This window comes from Bactrocera dorsalis, chromosome 4 (genome assembly GCF_023373825.1).
Source record: "Bactrocera dorsalis isolate Fly_Bdor chromosome 4, ASM2337382v1, whole genome shotgun sequence".
In the NCBI taxonomy this organism is placed as follows: Eukaryota; Metazoa; Arthropoda; class Insecta; order Diptera; family Tephritidae; genus Bactrocera; species Bactrocera dorsalis.
Window position 1 is genome coordinate 72840846 of NC_064306.1, and position 17394 is coordinate 72858239.

The following is a 17394-nucleotide window of genomic DNA, read 5'->3' on the forward strand; positions in this document are numbered from 1 at the left end:
TCACTTCCAGGTAGAATACATTCAAATGTCCGTTGTATGGGGACTTAAAAAGTAACAGTAATGTTGAGTCCAAAGACACCCTATTCCACTTTCCCACATCAAAGAGTGATGGCCGAAAATGTTAAATAACGATGCCACATGACATAGCTCTGCTCACTGAGCAATGACAAGGACAAGATGAGTGTGGGGTCTTGGCTGTAAACTCATACCATTTAATCTATAATTTGAATTATTTTTCGCTTTGGTGCGCAGAAATGCTTTAACGCAATCAAATACTAATCTAGAGAAGATAGAACTCGCGGCCAAAAGAATCATCTCAATACAATATAACTCAACCAACGAAATGAACTGCATATTTGAACCAAATTGGGTATATCCTTCAATTTCTCTACCGTGGATAGTTACCCAACGTTAGCAATGTTGTGGTGACATTCGACAAGTCTGCTGTGGTAAATTAAAATCCACTGGCCGTTGTTGACAAGCAGGGTAGGGTTTAGATATTAATAATACCGGCATTCATTTCAGTTGTAATGACGGTGATTACTGTGGCTTCTATTATAGTTGTAACAAATTTGTAGTGGTGACCAGAATTGTGTCAAAATTAAATGGGTATGTGCCCTTACACACTATACTTACTATATACAAGTATATTCATTTGTTATAACTGACAATATTCGTGAAATGTCAGCTGATTGCTGCCACCGATGACGTAAAAACTGATTCCATAGCACAGGAAATATTTAAAATTTCGCAAAATGCTCAAACACAATGTGGATCACTGTTTTGATGCCAACAGGGCATAATTAACATATCGCAATCAATATTTTGAATTTTTGTTATGTGTGAACAATTTCTCCAGTTTTTGAGTATGTGTGCGCGGATTGCTCAGCTTGGGGCATTTTATTTCATACAAATTATACATATACCGGTGTCCAGTACCGGTACGTTTTTGGTATTCTGACATTTCCATTCATGGAACAATAAATTTAATGTGATTTGCCCACGGGATGATGACTTTAGATAACTTTGATGAGCCGAGCGTTTATAACGATGTTCTTTATGAATGTGCATGTGTCCGAGTGATACACAAAATTGGTGCTGTGATACATTTTCAGTTTGTTGCGGAATAGATCAGCAATTTGCAACTGGAAATTTAATTTTTGGAGTTTTAATAAACGGTAAATTAAATTTTATATTAAGATTCAATATAATTTTAGCATTCTTCAAACTTTTAACAAAAAATCTAAAAGTATGAAATTCGAACATCAACTTTATTTAAACACAAAGTTGCAAATAGTTTTCTTACTCTTCAGGCTATTTAGTTACGTCAAATGACGCACAAGTTAAAACAAACAAAAATATCTTTGCAATAAATGGGCGCAGTAGCATTTACAAGCACATACAAAATAATTATTGACTTACTCAAGCCTTCTCAAGTATTCGAGAAGAGCTCAGGAAACCTAATAAAACATCGTACGGCAAAAGCAAATACAAAGAAACAATAACAACCACAGTAGCTGTTTCTCCACTTTGGATTCCTCTGAAATCGGCGCTGTGTATGGCCTTTTATTTTTCCTGGTTTGTTTATTAGCATTCTTTTCCTTAACAAATAACTCTATATTGAGTTTGTGGTGAACTCAGCTGAGCTCAGTGTAGCGTTGTTTTGCTTTCTCAGTTAGTACTCTATGAAAATTTCACAAGTAACCAAAATGTGCCGAAAAAGTGATTTTTTACCCATTGCTATAAGAAATAAATGCTTAACAGGTTGATTTTATCAAAGGCATCGTGGCGAATATGTTAGTTGGTATTAAAGAAACTTATAGATCGAGTATTATACGATTATGGTATTTTCAGAATTTTACTGACTTGTGAATATATTTTCAGTAGTAGTCTTAATTAAGTGATAAAACCTTCAGTATATATATATATATACTAGCAACCCGCCCCGGCTTCGCACGGAATTAAAATATAAGGCCTGTATTTTAATTATTCAACGTGAACAGAGCGGTTTATTTCGCTGAAAAAATTTAATGTACATATAATCAGGGGTGTTGTGAAATCCAAGACAGAATTGCCTAGCTGTCAGAATTGAAAACCAATTCTGATTTTAAATGGTGTCACATAATCTGATTGGATTTTCGTCTTTTCGAACATACACAAAACCAATATTCGAATCAGCTGTTTACTAATGTGACCAATATTGTGAATGCAATTTGAATAAAATTTGAAATGAGTTCAAACACAACACCCCCCAATTACATGGAATTCAGTACGGTAATAACGACATGAATTGAAAATACATACATACATACGTCCGAAATTTAATGATGCGAGAGATTCGTACATATGTACTTACATACATGTGTACGTACCGAGTTCTTTCACCATACGATCTAATTCAACACGAATGAGGTGGGGTGAGCTTCCCACATAACTTCTAATATTTCATTCGGTTGACAGCGAACAAACACACAAACAGTTTTTTTTGGAAAAAGTGCTGCTCTTGTTTAAACAATTTTGGTTAAATAAGAAATGAATCAACTATTTTTTTGATGCAGAACGAAAGTAAATATTTCAAAGTTTAACTTCAAGTAAGTTTCATTTTAATCGGCGGATTCTTTTATGATGTATGGCTGTGTAAACCAAAAATGTATGGTTTTTTACCACATTTTGACCGAGTGCCACGCCCCCTTTATATATTTCTTCACATTATAATGACATAAACCTTCCTCTACAGACAATCTATCTATTAAAAAAAACCGCATCAAAATCAGTTGCTTAGTTTTCAAGATTTAAACATTTAAGGGGACATAAGGACAGAAAAAGTGACTTTGTTTTATAATATGTAGTGATGATATCAGTAATAATTCAATGTGAGTAATTGCATTAAAAGCATAAAAATTACTTAAAAGTAAATCTGTGTTACATTAGTTTAAGCACGTGTCGCAAATGATTATCGTATCTACTGGAAGCTCAGCAGTTTCAATATTTAATGACAGATAGCCAATTCCGTCCGAAGTGAAATATTTTTTTAATATTTCTCTAACAGCGCAACCACACCCTCTCACACTTTCACCTGATTGCATACTCGGAAAGCTGCCGGTTTCGGTTGACGTGTTGGCATTTGGTCTATAAGCTTCTTAGGATTTTTTATGACAAAATTTCCGAAATGGAAAAATGAGCGTTCATTGAATTATGCCTAGTTTACTCATATATTGTATGATGCTTTGAAATTTACTGAATATTAATTATCATCGGTTCACTAAAAAAAATTAAAAAAATTTATTTAACGTAATCAATAAATGTAAAATGTTTACCTTTTTAGAGGTATGAGTAAGTATCAGAAGGGCAAATATTCAAATGAATAAGATCGTCTAGATATATTGCATGAATTAACTGTAAATTATAGGAATAAGTATGTATGTAGTTGAGATTAATATTTAATGCAAAAATTTAAGTTAAGTTCCGCAACAAAGATGGTTACCAGCAAACGTACGGAGGCTTTTTTTATAAGTGAACATATATATGTAGTCATACAGATATGCTGAAGAAATGAATAACTTGTCATCAATCAATCAATTATTTTAGAATAGTATAAACAATAATTCCACCTAATCATCTTTTGTTATATAATCATCTAGTATTTTTCCATGTTCATGTCTGTTCAGATGACAGTTGTTTTTTTTTTGTTCAGAAATCTTATCAAATTAACAGATATTAAACAGAAATTATTATTATTGGAACATGTACAATTATATTCGTTCTTTTTGTAAATAATATAGTAATAACTTAAATTGCCGAAAATACTATGATGATTAAGGAATCTTTGGATTCAGAAAAGTTGTTAATAGTAAGTTATCATAAGCCTTGAAAATTTACATTTGCAATTATAGTAACCGAATGTATTATACTAACTAACTGTAGAAATGTATTAAAAAATATACAAAGAAGCTAATTAAGTCCGCTGAAAGCAAAGCTAATTAAAATATAGGCAGAGGGCTGCAACGTAGGATGAATTACACATCCGTCTTTTTGAAACTGTAAACAGCAAAGTATATATGAATGAACTTATGCCCTTGTCGTTGTTAAGAATGTATGAATCTTTCCATTTGACTTAGTTTTATTCGAACGAAAGCAGTCGCAACTCAAATGCACAGAAAATTGAGGAAAAGAGAGTGAAAAGTGCCACTTGAATCCAAGATTAATTATATAATATATACATACATACATCTGCAAGCATAAGTAACTAAATGTGTCCACATGTATATTATATTATGTTTGTAACGTTTTTTTTTGCTTGTTCTTTTTTTGTGGGGCCCAATGACATTCCTTATCTTCATCAAAAAATGTTAGTTTTCTCTGCAAACACAGAAAATGAAATGAAATTTAAAATTCCCTGCGCATTTGCATATGTGAATGTAGATTTATTGTGTTGTATTTGTTTGTATGTGAACAACAGTGACATTTCCGCAATATTTGAATTTATTTCTCACATTTATTTACTTTGGTGACTTTTGTTGCAAGTTTTTGCTTCAAATAGAGTCAACTTTGACGATTTAATTAAATTTTGGTATACATATGGTACACAAAGATGAGGGATACTTACCTTCTTGTATTCTTCTGCTATGTCATTGGTAGCAACGAGATTTGAACTAACAAATTGCAGGAATGGATTAAAGTGTTCTTGAAAATATCCTCAAATGTTAATGCTTCGAGAAAGTAAGGAGCAAAAGTACGATATTAAAAGAGTTTAAAATATCAGAAAGAAATGTTAGATATAGAAAAAAAAATGTGCTACATATATAACCAAAAGGCTCTACCTAGGGAAAGTATAAGATAAAAAGTTTATCCGAATATATAATATAAGAATATATTACAGAAAAATGAAAATAATGATGAGAGGCATACTAAAGTTACTGGCTTCATAAAACCGAAAAATTTTGGTTCGGGCTCCTGCTTACTTTTGACCATCTTTGCGAAGTCAGTTCAGGAAGTTTCGGATTTTACTGCAGGAAAGTTCAGAGGTCTAGTTCTCGCCAAGGATAATAAGTCTCATTCCGCCCACGGCGTTGTTATTATGCGGGAAAAGAGAGGACCTACTATATAATATACAAACATAGTTTTAAGAAATCCGATTTATTTTATATGATTTCAGAATTCGCCTATGCAGAGTCTTTTGAACATGATTGCTTCATAGCTTCTTCGTTACATCCCTGTACTAGTTCACTAAGAATTTTCACATATTATCCTCAGCTACCCCAATATGAGTAGCATCGCACGTGTTCACAGAAAACTCTCTCAATACTACTCAATAATCTCTGTTTTGTTAAAAACACGTGAATACCGGTTCTCTGTTTGTTTGTTTACACTCTATTTGTTTTGACGAGTTTGGAAGGGTGCGTTGTATCTAAAAATTACCAAAAAGAGAAAAGGAGGTAAAAAAGAGACTATGAAAAGAAAATTTTAGTACAGTTAGGCTTACCACTGAGTATATAATACAAATGCATTTACCTCTTTCTTCGTTATTTGATTTAAATATTCTCATAACCAAACCCGTTCTATTTCACATAATAAAATGTATTTCTACATTTATATAACATTAAACTTTGTCCGCCTAAAAGCATAGTATGAGTCTGCTGACCTGCTGATAAGCAACATAGTGTACTTCCTCTGTTAACTTTAACAGCCACGAATTCAACAATAAATCAAAGAGCAAACCGACAACCGCGAAGTCAACAGCCTCGGCAAATGCTATGGCAGCAGCGTCGCAGTCAGAGAGAGGAACCACGTCGACGACAATAATGTGCTCAAGAATGCAGCAATAGCAGCAAAAGCAGCAGTAGCATCAACATAATTGAAATAGTTTTATATGTCAACAACGCTGCTTTCACACACAGCTTTTGCATTCGCGATGTGTAACATATACCATATGCGTTTTCCGCCTCATCTCATCACTCGGCTACTCAGCTAGATCTTCGCTTTTTACCTCAGTCGCAGCGAAGATTCAGTTCAGTTTAGAACGTGTGCTTTCACGAGACGGTTCGTTACATGTTGGCAGCAATGTGGAATTAAAAGCAGATATTAAAGAATTTGATCAGAAGCGAAAGTTTAGTTGGAAATAAATAAGTTTTAGCGAAAGTCTTACTATATGTAGTCAAACGTTAAAGGTGAAATAAAATGCACTTTACCAGGACAATAAGCGTTCGTCAGCACGGAGATGGCCGCTTAGTCTGTAAATACTCGTATAGTCGGTGGCTAAAACTGGCATACGCGCGACAGAAATGCTTTAAAAAAAGAAGTAAGGCAACGAGTGTGGTTGGAAAGTGCTGCCTAAGTGCAAATAAGCGATAAATAGTTTAGGATAAAAATCGGGCCGAAATAGCACCAGTATAACTCTGAGTGAAAATCATCATACCAATGTGTGTTCAATGTGTGCCACGTGTTTGAGTGTTCGAACAGTTATTAGACCGGTGCATTTCTATCGCTTTTTTCAAACAAAAATTCCAAACCGCGAGGGCTTAAAATTTTAATTAACGCCTCAGCTCACGGTTTTCGTCACTCAACCAGCGTCGTCGTCAGCAATATCTGTTGATATAGTGAAAAACAGAACAAGGATCCGGAGCATGTCTCTGGCAGAACAGCAAAAGCAGCGTCATTATCATATTAAAATGTACGCACCAAAAGGTCAAAAGGCATTCTAAGTTATTTAACGCTTATATAAAATATAAATGTACTTATAGTCGTGAAAGTGGGAACAATGTGCAATGTAGCTTTTGAATTTTTTCCTTTCCGCTTCTGATTCACCGCCTCCGCGAAGGCTAATGCTACCGGAACATTTGTAACGCTGTGCCTCCTTTCGTTTTCATTTCAATTCTCAGCCGTAATCTGACTAGCTTTTGAGAAAATCCTTTCATCTCCCCACTTTTGATGGAGGTGTCTCTATTGTGTCAGTAGTGTTATTCAAAACACACTTTAAAGGGCGTTTAAATTGCAAATACAAATTTGTCTATATTCGTTGTTCTGTTAAGACTTTCTCTGCTCTGTTTCAAGAAGTTGCGCATACGCCACGTTGCCCCTAGGCCAAACAGTTTTAGTTGCATTTGAACAATTTTTGGCCACGATGTGGAAAACTGTAAAGGCATTATTGGATATTGGAAAGGAAAGGTTGAATTTATAATTGTGTTCTATGACAAATAGGAGTGGCTATAGTCCGATTTACGCACTGTGACATAAGGATGTGAGGAGAATGTTACGTGCCCAATTTCGTTGAAATGGGTCGGGTGAAGTTCGGATATGTGTTTTCACCTAAAAGTTCGGAAACGAAAGAAACGGTACAACAAAGAAAAAGAACATTACTTGTTTTTCTTTGCGGTAATTCTAATAAATTTTTGCAATTGGAAGAGAAGTCAAAACAACAAAGTACAAGAGACACAGCCTCTGCACTCAGGCCACAAGCGGCGTGTGAGCCCCGGCATGTATCTGCAAAATGGCAATTAGGATAGCGGAAAAAAGTAAATCAACGACATGAACATGAAAACACCATTGACAGTGACTTCACATACATACATACGGGCTTTTTTTGGCAGGCGCAAAATTGTGTGTCCCCAATCCCTCGACAAGGTCGCGTTAATTTGTTTGGTGGACGATTACATGAGTAGAGTTTGTTGTTGTGTCGTCAATAACACAGTACAAAAATACAAGCAGAAATTTGCAAGGATAAAGAAAGCAAGTAAAGCGAACGGAAACGCGTACCACTGAACTACAAAAACTGCGATAGACGCAATTTCACCGAAACACACACAGACGTACAGACATTCTGCAGCAATTGAGCGCACAATATGTCAAAAGGTTCAGAGCCCCAGTGATAGACAGTAACTCCTGCTGCGCTGCGCCCCTCGCTCGTTAGAAGCCTTCTCTGCCCAATAGGTGTTCAGATATTATTGCCTACAACAAATTTCTGATTTCGTCCTTGACATTTTCCAATACATTTGAGTGACGTGCCACATTTGTGGTTTCATGATTGTGTGCTTTTGTTCTTTTTGTATGGGAACAGCAGTGTGAGAAATAGGATTGGGTTCCCATGAACTCAATGTGGCGCCGAAGATATCTGCTGGCTTATTTGCATATGTGCGCTGGCAGAGTCTTACAGTTTATGAATATGTGCTTTAAGTATTTGTGTGGTTAGAGATTTAGTGACAACACGCAATAAATTCTAGGATGGTTTTCCGTAGTTTTATTTGTTGACTGAGGAATACATTTGTACAAACCGGCTAAAGTAGGACATTGACTTTGCTCGACTTTAAATGAGCAAATAACAGAGTAGCAACAGATGATCTGAGCAGTTGAGTTAAAATGAAAAACGTTGTATAGAGATTTTTTGAAAGCGGTAAATCTAGGAGGGTAATGATAGGCACAATTGCTACTTGGATTGTGAATTCGTTGAATAAAACTATCAAATTGTTCAAAAGTTATAAAATTAAGTCTTTGTATTTTATACTCGTATCTATCATAGCTTATTAATTACAAAACGAATTTTCCCAACAATTTCCTAAAAACTTAAATATTCTTTAAATATTCCTCAAATTCTGCTTAATACGGGCTTTGTTGCTGTTGTTATGAGGTATTTTTTTTAAATCAAGTATTCGAAGTTCATGTGGCAACCACAATCTTTACAGTACGCTATACGCACTCAATTGGAAAAAGGTCATTGCACAAAATTGCTCAAAAGAATTTTTAAAGGATACCCAGCGACGACAAAATTTTCTATTACCACTAAAGGCAAAAAGTCAAATGAGTCCAAAACCTCCGTAATATAAGCAAATCCAACGAACATACACATATACTAACAAACTGTCACCACTTTCAAACCTATATAAGAATTCTCGAAATATATAAAGGCCAATTTCTTCCGAAAAGTGAAAAGTGTGACAAACAAATGTTCAATTTCCTCAGATTATCCAGAAACGAGTTGCAACAAGAAAATTGTAGTGAAGAGGAGATAAGGAAATTGGGAAGAGAGAAGTAGGTATTCATTCGCGGTGAACTTTGCGTTGCTAATGTGCCCTTGTTGCAACTCTTGACAATGCTGTTATTGTGTTGTTCAGCTCACAACTTATCACATTATGTAGCATTTGGCTGGCTTATGTGGCATCTGCATTGTTCGTTTTATTTTTCACACCTTTGCGTTGTCTTTGTTGCAACAATTAGTGTACTTCGTGGTTATTTATGTTGCACTTTGAAATAATTCTGAAATTTCGGATAATTATTTTTTTCTTTTTATCTTTTCCGTTGCACTGAAGCCGCAACGAGAGCATAACTTGCAAATGGAGCTACAGTAGCGGTAGTAATGTCGCAGGGAAGAATATTCTCTCTTGTACTCTTTTGTATGCAATAGACAATTTTTATCTTTTAATCATCTTTTCTACTCTGTAGTTGACTTTTTGTTCTTAGACAACCTGACCAGTTAAATGCTTTGAAATGTAACATGTTCCCGCAGAGTAAGAGTTATAGTTGGGTTTGAGCGAGAAGGAGGGGCACTGCAGTTAAGCAGACGGCAAGGATTCATGTTGCAACTTGAAGCGGACATAAATCATCGCAAATTACAGTATGTTTAAATTCCGTACGCAGGTTTTCCACAGTCTTTGCTGCTTACCATTTCTCCGATCTAATTTTAATATTTATTCTCATTTGCGTATCAAGAAGTGCTCACTTTTATAACCACCAAAATATATTGGCCCATTTATTCCACGAAGCTGTCTGCTCATTTCCTTGACAAGCACTTCCCCTATGTTTAGTATTTAGTTCTGGCAAAAACTAACGAAACTTTGAACCTGGAATAAAAATGTATTTGACTTCTTTTCGCCTACTCCCGCATTACAAGTAACATATATACAAAATATTGTTTTCATCCTTATACTAAAGTGTAAGGCCAAAGACAATAAATTGTTTCCGGCTGAAGGAAATCTCTTGTTTTACTATAGACAAGACATTAATTTGCCGTGAAAAGTTAGAGCGATGAGCACAGCGTTTACCTTTTTCCTTGTTTGCTTTTGATAATGTTAAGTTAAGCCTTTGTTAGTCTTTAAGCTGATTCATCAATTGATTTGATTTACATCTAAGCAGAAATACATGTTTAATCATTTTTGGAATTAAGTCAAATGTTATGGAAAATTGAGAAAATATATCAAAACATAGTCGGAATAATAAAAAATCAAGTTCTTAACTATCAAACTTTTAGACAAAAGGAATGTTATTTTATTTTATTTACGCAAATCTACAACATTCCGAATTTAGTACTCTTCGTATACAAACGACAAATAGCACAAGTATTGAATTTCAAAACTTCAAAAAGAAAATCCTCCAACACGATTTCCCTTTGTAATATATGCATATTTCTAACTTTTTCTGACTTGCCGCTCTCTTTGGTGACAAAATAAAATTACAAAACAACTCAATTATTTGTGTGTCCTTACACACCCCGAAGAAGACAAACTTGACTGCTGACTGGTTCGAAAGTAATTCATAACTACTTGATTTCCCCACATAGTACATAACATACTTCTCTTCTAAAGGGAGTTTATGTGTTTGCCGTATACCGATGAAGTAACCTGTTTAGTTCGGAAATTGAATAACGAAATAATAAGGTATTAAGCCTAATAATATTAAAGTTATGGTTTTTCTTTACTGCTGGATGCTGCTGGACAGTGACTCAAGCCGTGCTCAGCACTAAACTGTTGAGCGGCGTTCTATGCTCAACAAAGCGTGTTGTTGCTGGTTAAGCAGCTGCCTTCGCCCACATTTAGTTATACACGGACACAGTCACTCTAACACGCAAAAAACGTATGTATGTAAGTGTTCTTTGCTAGCAAGTAAGTGTGTTGTCTGCTTTTAAAAGCCACAGGGAAGTGATAGGTGCGAAGTAACAGCTAAACCACAATGCGCCTAAAAACCAGAAACCCAACACAGTTTATTGGCGCAAAAAATCAAAATGGCGGAAAAACCACAAACACCGTTATGCAAGTGTTAAATGCCAAGGAAAGGAAAGTTTAAAAGTGCGAAACCGAAGTGGTGAACAGTCAAAACAGCGGAAAAAGGTTACAAAAAGACGGAAGATGAGTGTGAAGAACCGTATGCGAACAGCAAGCAATTGAGAAAAACAGATGACAACACTCCAACAGACGCTTAAGTGAAATAACAACAGAAGTAGGAACAAGAACCAAACGTTAACAGAGCAACTGCAACATCAATAATATAATCAACAACAACAATAACTGAACATAGAATTTCTACTTTCGCATTTACAAACGCTTACAGAGGTCTGAGAATTTTAAGTGCTGACATTAAAATAGTTTCAAATTATTTAGAATAAAAGATTTTTAGAAAGCAATTGTTGGAAAGAAAGGAAAACAGCTGACCCGTCGATGTTTAATGTGGCGTGTTCGATTTAGCTTGGCTGTAAAAGAACACACATGAAAGCGTCATCTTTTTTTCTGTGCTCATAGAAGGTGCCCTCTTCTCTTTCTTTAAAAAATATTAATGCACAACTTTTTAAAAGTATTCCACCGGCCAAATATTGTTAATAGTTTTTCTGTGGGCCGCTTCTTTTTTCTTTGTTTGAAACATCCCTTTCCTCATTTTGCGAGTTATAAATAGTTTCATAGCACATTTTTAGACGTCAGAATATGATATGCATTTTTTATACCTTCCCGTTAGCATTAATTTTTCTACCTTTCAACTGACCAAAGAAGTGGGAATAATGACATAGCCCTCAACCACTCATACAAAGAAGACTACACAAAAAGGCTTTCTTTCAGCATAGTTTTATATTCCTGTTGCTCCGTCTAACACCGCCGCAAAGTTACCATTTATGTTATTGTTGTTGATGCTGATGTTTCAGATTTCGTTGAATGTTGCAAGTCATGCAAGTTAAGTAAAAAAATCAACTACGGAGCATGAGCGAAAACAAGCGTGTCCCCTAACCAAAAAAAAATAATAACATAAAGCGGCATTACCATGGAACCCCGGAATTACCGTGGAACCGCGCATAAGAAAAGTACCTAAAAGGGATGCATTTTTGTTGTTTTTGTTGCTATTTTTTCTTTCTTTCTCCAATGAGTTACATGAAAGTTGACGCGGAGATTTTGTACTTGGCATTCCAAGTGCGGAGTTTTGCCAACAGTAATTTTTCTGCTGAATAAAAATCTCATTTGAATTGTGGTGGCTGATGGTGGCTGGTGGAAATTAAATTAAATTCTTCTTTTTACATACCTCTTTCCTGCTTTTGGACTTTCTGTTCATTGTGTTTTTGTCATTTCTCGGCTTGATATATAGAGCGGAACGTTTTTAATGAGCAGAGTTGCATAGCAATAGTAATGAGCAAGTCGACTGTGAAGCACAAATCAAAAGGTGATCTTGTGAAAAGCTTTTCATGCAATTTCCTGGAGTTTTACAACTACAAAGTTGAAAAGATGGAAGGATACAAAGCAATATAAAATCACATAATTGTATTATATGATAATAAAAACAATAAAATTGAAAAGTAAAGGAAATAAACAAACACATTTTTAAAACCCTTTCGGCCAATTGCTACTTTCTTACTTTATGTGTATCCAAATTGAAAAAGTACACACCAAAAAACAAAGAATAGTTGAATTGTCCTGTCCTGAAAAGACACTCACCGGCTTAGGAAATTAATTTTGTCTGCCACAACTAATTCTTTTAAATTAAAAAGCAAATGTGTTGAAAAGCGATACGAAACAATTTCGAGGTGGAAAAAGCAAAAAACCGGATATATTTCAAAAATAAGATCTACTTTTAGACTTAAGCAACACGAGCCAACTTCGCCTAAACATATTTTCGAGTGCTTACTAGCGGGAAAGAAAAAGATTTGAAATAAAGTCGCAGAAGTTCTGAAGAGAATGAATGTATTATGAAAGCGCTTCTCTGTCTGAAGTCTACTATGTACATTAGAAATACCAAATGCATTAAAAAGATTCTCCTCCAAACTAACCGAAATTTTATTTTTGTTCTTTCTCTTTACAGAACGAGGAGAACAAATTGATATCAAAACATGGCCCAAATTGATAAGTTGCCATTCAAAACAACAGCAAAAGCAACAAATCTAGTAACACTACAATAATAAATTTCTATCATATTTCTATGAAACAAATTCATTCTCGACATACAATGCTAAATCGAAGGAAATGCAAATGAATAAAAGCCGAAAATAGCTAATAAATAACGACATGTAAGCGCTCGTTGCGTAAGAGTGTCTGCTGGTCGGAATGCAAATTTTATTCGAATCTTCATATTCCCGAGCGTCAAAGAGACACATTAATCTTCATTGACGGCAAATCGTCTGCCTAGTGAATAATATCAAAGCTATTGTGGGAAAACACGCGGACAGACAACAAATAAACACGAATTTAACATGAACGACGAATGAAATAAGAAATGTAATGTGATATATTTAAATACTTATTTTTGACAAGCAATAAAGAATATTAAAATTTGATTTTTCGCTTTCTGTTTATTGCTTTCTCATGCCGCTAGCTGTACAATATGAATCATTTTGTGTGCTTAACTTATTTCTTTGCCTTTGGGCATCAAAACCCATTGCTAAAAGCTTAAATAATTGCGCTTAAATCGGTGCGGCAGAAATCTGAAATTGCTCGGGATTAAGGCTTGTGAAAGATGTGTGGCCAGAACGAGAATTTGTTGTTGTCACAAAATTTAATCAGTTTCTGGTTTTCACCTGCTCGTATGTATTTTCTTCATAATCCAAACTACAGAGAATTTTGGTTTTAAGAAATTATTTTTGGCGGATGAGCGCACAGGAATTTTCAACGAAATAACCAGAGTTGGTTTAAATTAGGAGCAAGTTATTTGAAACTGTTTTCAACTGATTGCAAGGGGCTTTATGAAGTTGAAATCATAAAAACTGACCGGAAAAATGATCCACAAAACGTATGAAGTGTTTTCATTTAGCTTTTTCCACATACATATGTACCATACATACATATTTTCTTAATATTTATATAGAAATGACGTGTGTTTATAAATATATTGTGTACATCATACCGTGATTTGCCCTTAAAATCATTTTCAACAAACTGTGGTGAATTTCCGTTCTCAATCTTCTTCTAATGTCCTGCTTCATATATTATATGTATGTACTTCTCAACGGGAATAAGTAAATATTGTTTCTTCAAAATACGTTTCTGTCGCTTAGAAAAGATAAAAGATGGCAAACGTTCAAACCTATGCCTTCGCCTATTTCCCTTCTTTGTGAGTTTGAAACAGTCTAAATAAGTTCTTGACTACAGCAACTCACTCAAAAGCTTGTAAACGCAAGCGGGGGCAGCATTTACTGAACAATTTAACATTCCTTAACAAAAAGAACGAAATGAAGCGTTTTCGAAGATCACCACATATTTCAAGAGCATCTCATTTCAAAGTAAGCAAACTTCTGGTTGCTTTGCGGCTGATAAGAGTTGCTTCAGGTAAGCGATGATGCTCACGTAGAAAGAGTCATGTGGGCATTTATTTATGCACTTCGGCTGGGAAGCTGAGCTGCAGTATGCATGCTGACAGTTCACTTCAAGAACCTGCGATTTACTCAGTCACTAAAGTCGTTCACATGGGCACGCGGGGCAGAAGCTAGACAAATGTTTGTGTTGGCAAACCGAAAACGCGAATTATGGCGAATATTCACAAGCCAATCGCAACCAAATAGCTTGAAATGGTGAAGAGGACCGCTGATATCATTTGTTAGAAGTTGCAAGTAATGGCTGCAAGTTCGTTAATTTTCGAATGTAAAGAGTAAGCTTCTTCTTCTTTAGTTGGAAATACGCCTTTGGGCCGCCACGTGATGATGCATTGCGCGAAGCCGCCAACACCGGAGTGCGTAAACTTGGCATTAATACTCGATTTTTGCTGTTGGCTGCAGCCGTGAAGCAAGTTGCTCAAGTTGAAATTGTGATATGTTGCGGTTGCCGCTCGCATGGCTACTTGCCACATTTGTTAATTTATATTTTGGCATTGGTATTCTTTCCAGCGCAAATGATTCCATTGCAATATTTCACGTTAAAAGTTTTTGTGGTGGAAAACAAAACTGTGGGCGGTCCAGTCTCACTGCGACTAGAAAGCACAAAGCCTCAATATTTATGTAGGTTTGGCTTTTACTGTAGCACAACCTTGGCAACGAGCATTTTTTTAGAAATTCATTTGCCGAACACCCAAATATAATATTTTGGCTCGGTCAAGCAATTTGGTTCCTACAAGCTGATTAATGAGATGTGCGTTTTGGTAACTGTTAAATACGCCCATTTATAAAAAACCCTCTAAAGTGACCTTGTTGGTTCGCGAAGGAAATTAAAAACATTGTTTGGCAAACTTTGAGTTGAGAATTACTATATTCCCAGTTTTTTTTTTAATTCTAGAAGCGATGAAATCTCACTCACTGAGTACACTAATCATTTCGCATAAATTTTTTTATCAATTTTAGTTGTATAAAACAAATTATGAAACTACATATTGAGGGCAAATAAGACCCATTTCATTATTAAGAGCTCTGGTTTGAACTTTTAGTTCTCGAACAACAGAAGAGACATCGAAATATTAAAAACTCAATCAGTCGAACAGTTCGCCGCATTTCTTAATTTAAAAAGGATTGTTAATGTATTTGATACATTTTTTTTTAATATTTAAAAGATCATTATATTTTTTTGGAGCGAGTTCAGTTAAAGTTGAAATTGTATCACCAGGACTACTTGTTTAAAAAAGTTTTATATTTGTGCAAAACTTTAGGTACTTTTCGAGAAATAATGTAAGAATTCCTAGCAAGCAACACAATATGACTTTATCTTTATAATACGTGAAGCATAATATCACTCGGTCTCGGTTTGTTCGGACGGCAGCAATGTACCTTTTTTTTTGTAGTTTATTGAAAATTTCAAGATTCAATTCAGCGAGAAATATTTATCTACAAAGCGAACTGCCCTAGAAACTTATTCGCATACCGACGTCTACATAAATATCTTTTCATGGAGTCGTTCGTTGGAATAAATTCTAAAGCTGCAATGATTGCAATCAAAGCCAATTTCATTTTGCCTCAGAAAGAATCAGACGAAAAAGATCATTTCAAATTAGAAACTCTCCAGCGACTACAAGCGATTCGTGCAAAGAAAGCAAAACTTAGAGATGTGAGTCCAACGATTCCTTGTGTATCGCAGGACCGCTGCAAACATGTTTTTTCTAAGCGATGGTATTATATATCAATTTCTCATCTGTTTAGAGGCAGCAATAATACTACTAACTAAGACTACTAACCTGTCGTTGCAGCTAAAAGTATATAAATTTTGAAAAAAATATGATTTACTTGAAAATAATTCGAAGCTCTGCTGTCGCACTTTTCGTGATGTGAAAATTTTGTTGTTGATATTGTTCTTTCTAAGCCCATCTCATTATCTTATCAAAATTTAGTAATTTGCACAATTTATGCAACCCGCAAGTTTGCGTAAATATTTGTATATCTGGTGAATGACAACAACAAATACATTCCTTGTTACTCCTCTTTCGTAAAGTAAACAAGACACAATGTTTCCAACTAATAGCAGCTAATCAGACTAACAAAAAACCCAAACAGACACAAATGCAAATATTTGGCACTAAAATATTTAAATAGAGAACTCAGCAATGGCATGAACAATGTTAGCCACCACTACAACACACACACAAAGTCCTGTGGCTGTACGCAAATGTTGCTCATACGCTCCTGTCCACCGTCGGCTAGTACACCGAAAATAAATTAGAAAATATATGTATAAGATTAGAAGTAATTGCGATTCCATACCTTTTAAAGTCACTTAAATTCTTATCACTTTGCAGGCAGATGAGCCAGTTTTTCGCTTGGAAACCAGCGTAACTCCTTAATTCAGCCATGTGTCCTCATCACATGTTGGAGTAAACCACTAGATCTCAAAAGCTCAAATTAATATGCCTACGTGTCACATAGTAACAGCAAACAATTTTACACTAATGGCAGCAAGTTGATTGATATTTGCGGAGGAAATAGCAACGGGCGTAATTTGGATTTCGTCATCTGGCTATGTTGAGTTGAGACGAGTAAATATATTTATTAAATATTTTCAACTTCATCCCATTTCATATTTTAGCAATTTTACTACTTCCAAGCCCATTCCAATGAAAACCCGCGACAGGATTTGTTCTTGGCAAAAAATGAATAAAATTTTACTCTGGATTCCTTGCACCTGTGTATGAGAAAGAAGAGCAGGCACTACTGCAAAGGAGTGAAATTCTTTGAAGCAATAATATTTTAAACAGAACATCTAGCTCAAGTCTTAATAATAATAAAATGCTAAATGTAAAATTTTA

The 17394-nt window shown here is 35.1% G+C and overlaps 1 long non-coding RNA gene across 1 annotated transcript; it reads left to right on the forward strand.

Annotated features, from left to right (window-relative positions):
* Positions 1-6003: 6003 nt before the first annotated feature.
* Positions 6004-17012, forward strand: LOC125778334 (uncharacterized). Its single transcript, XR_007422631.1, has 3 exons — positions 6004-6670; positions 13042-13454; positions 16888-17012. It is a non-coding gene; the product is annotated as an uncharacterized LOC125778334 (long non-coding RNA).
* Positions 17013-17394: the final 382 nt, after the last annotated feature.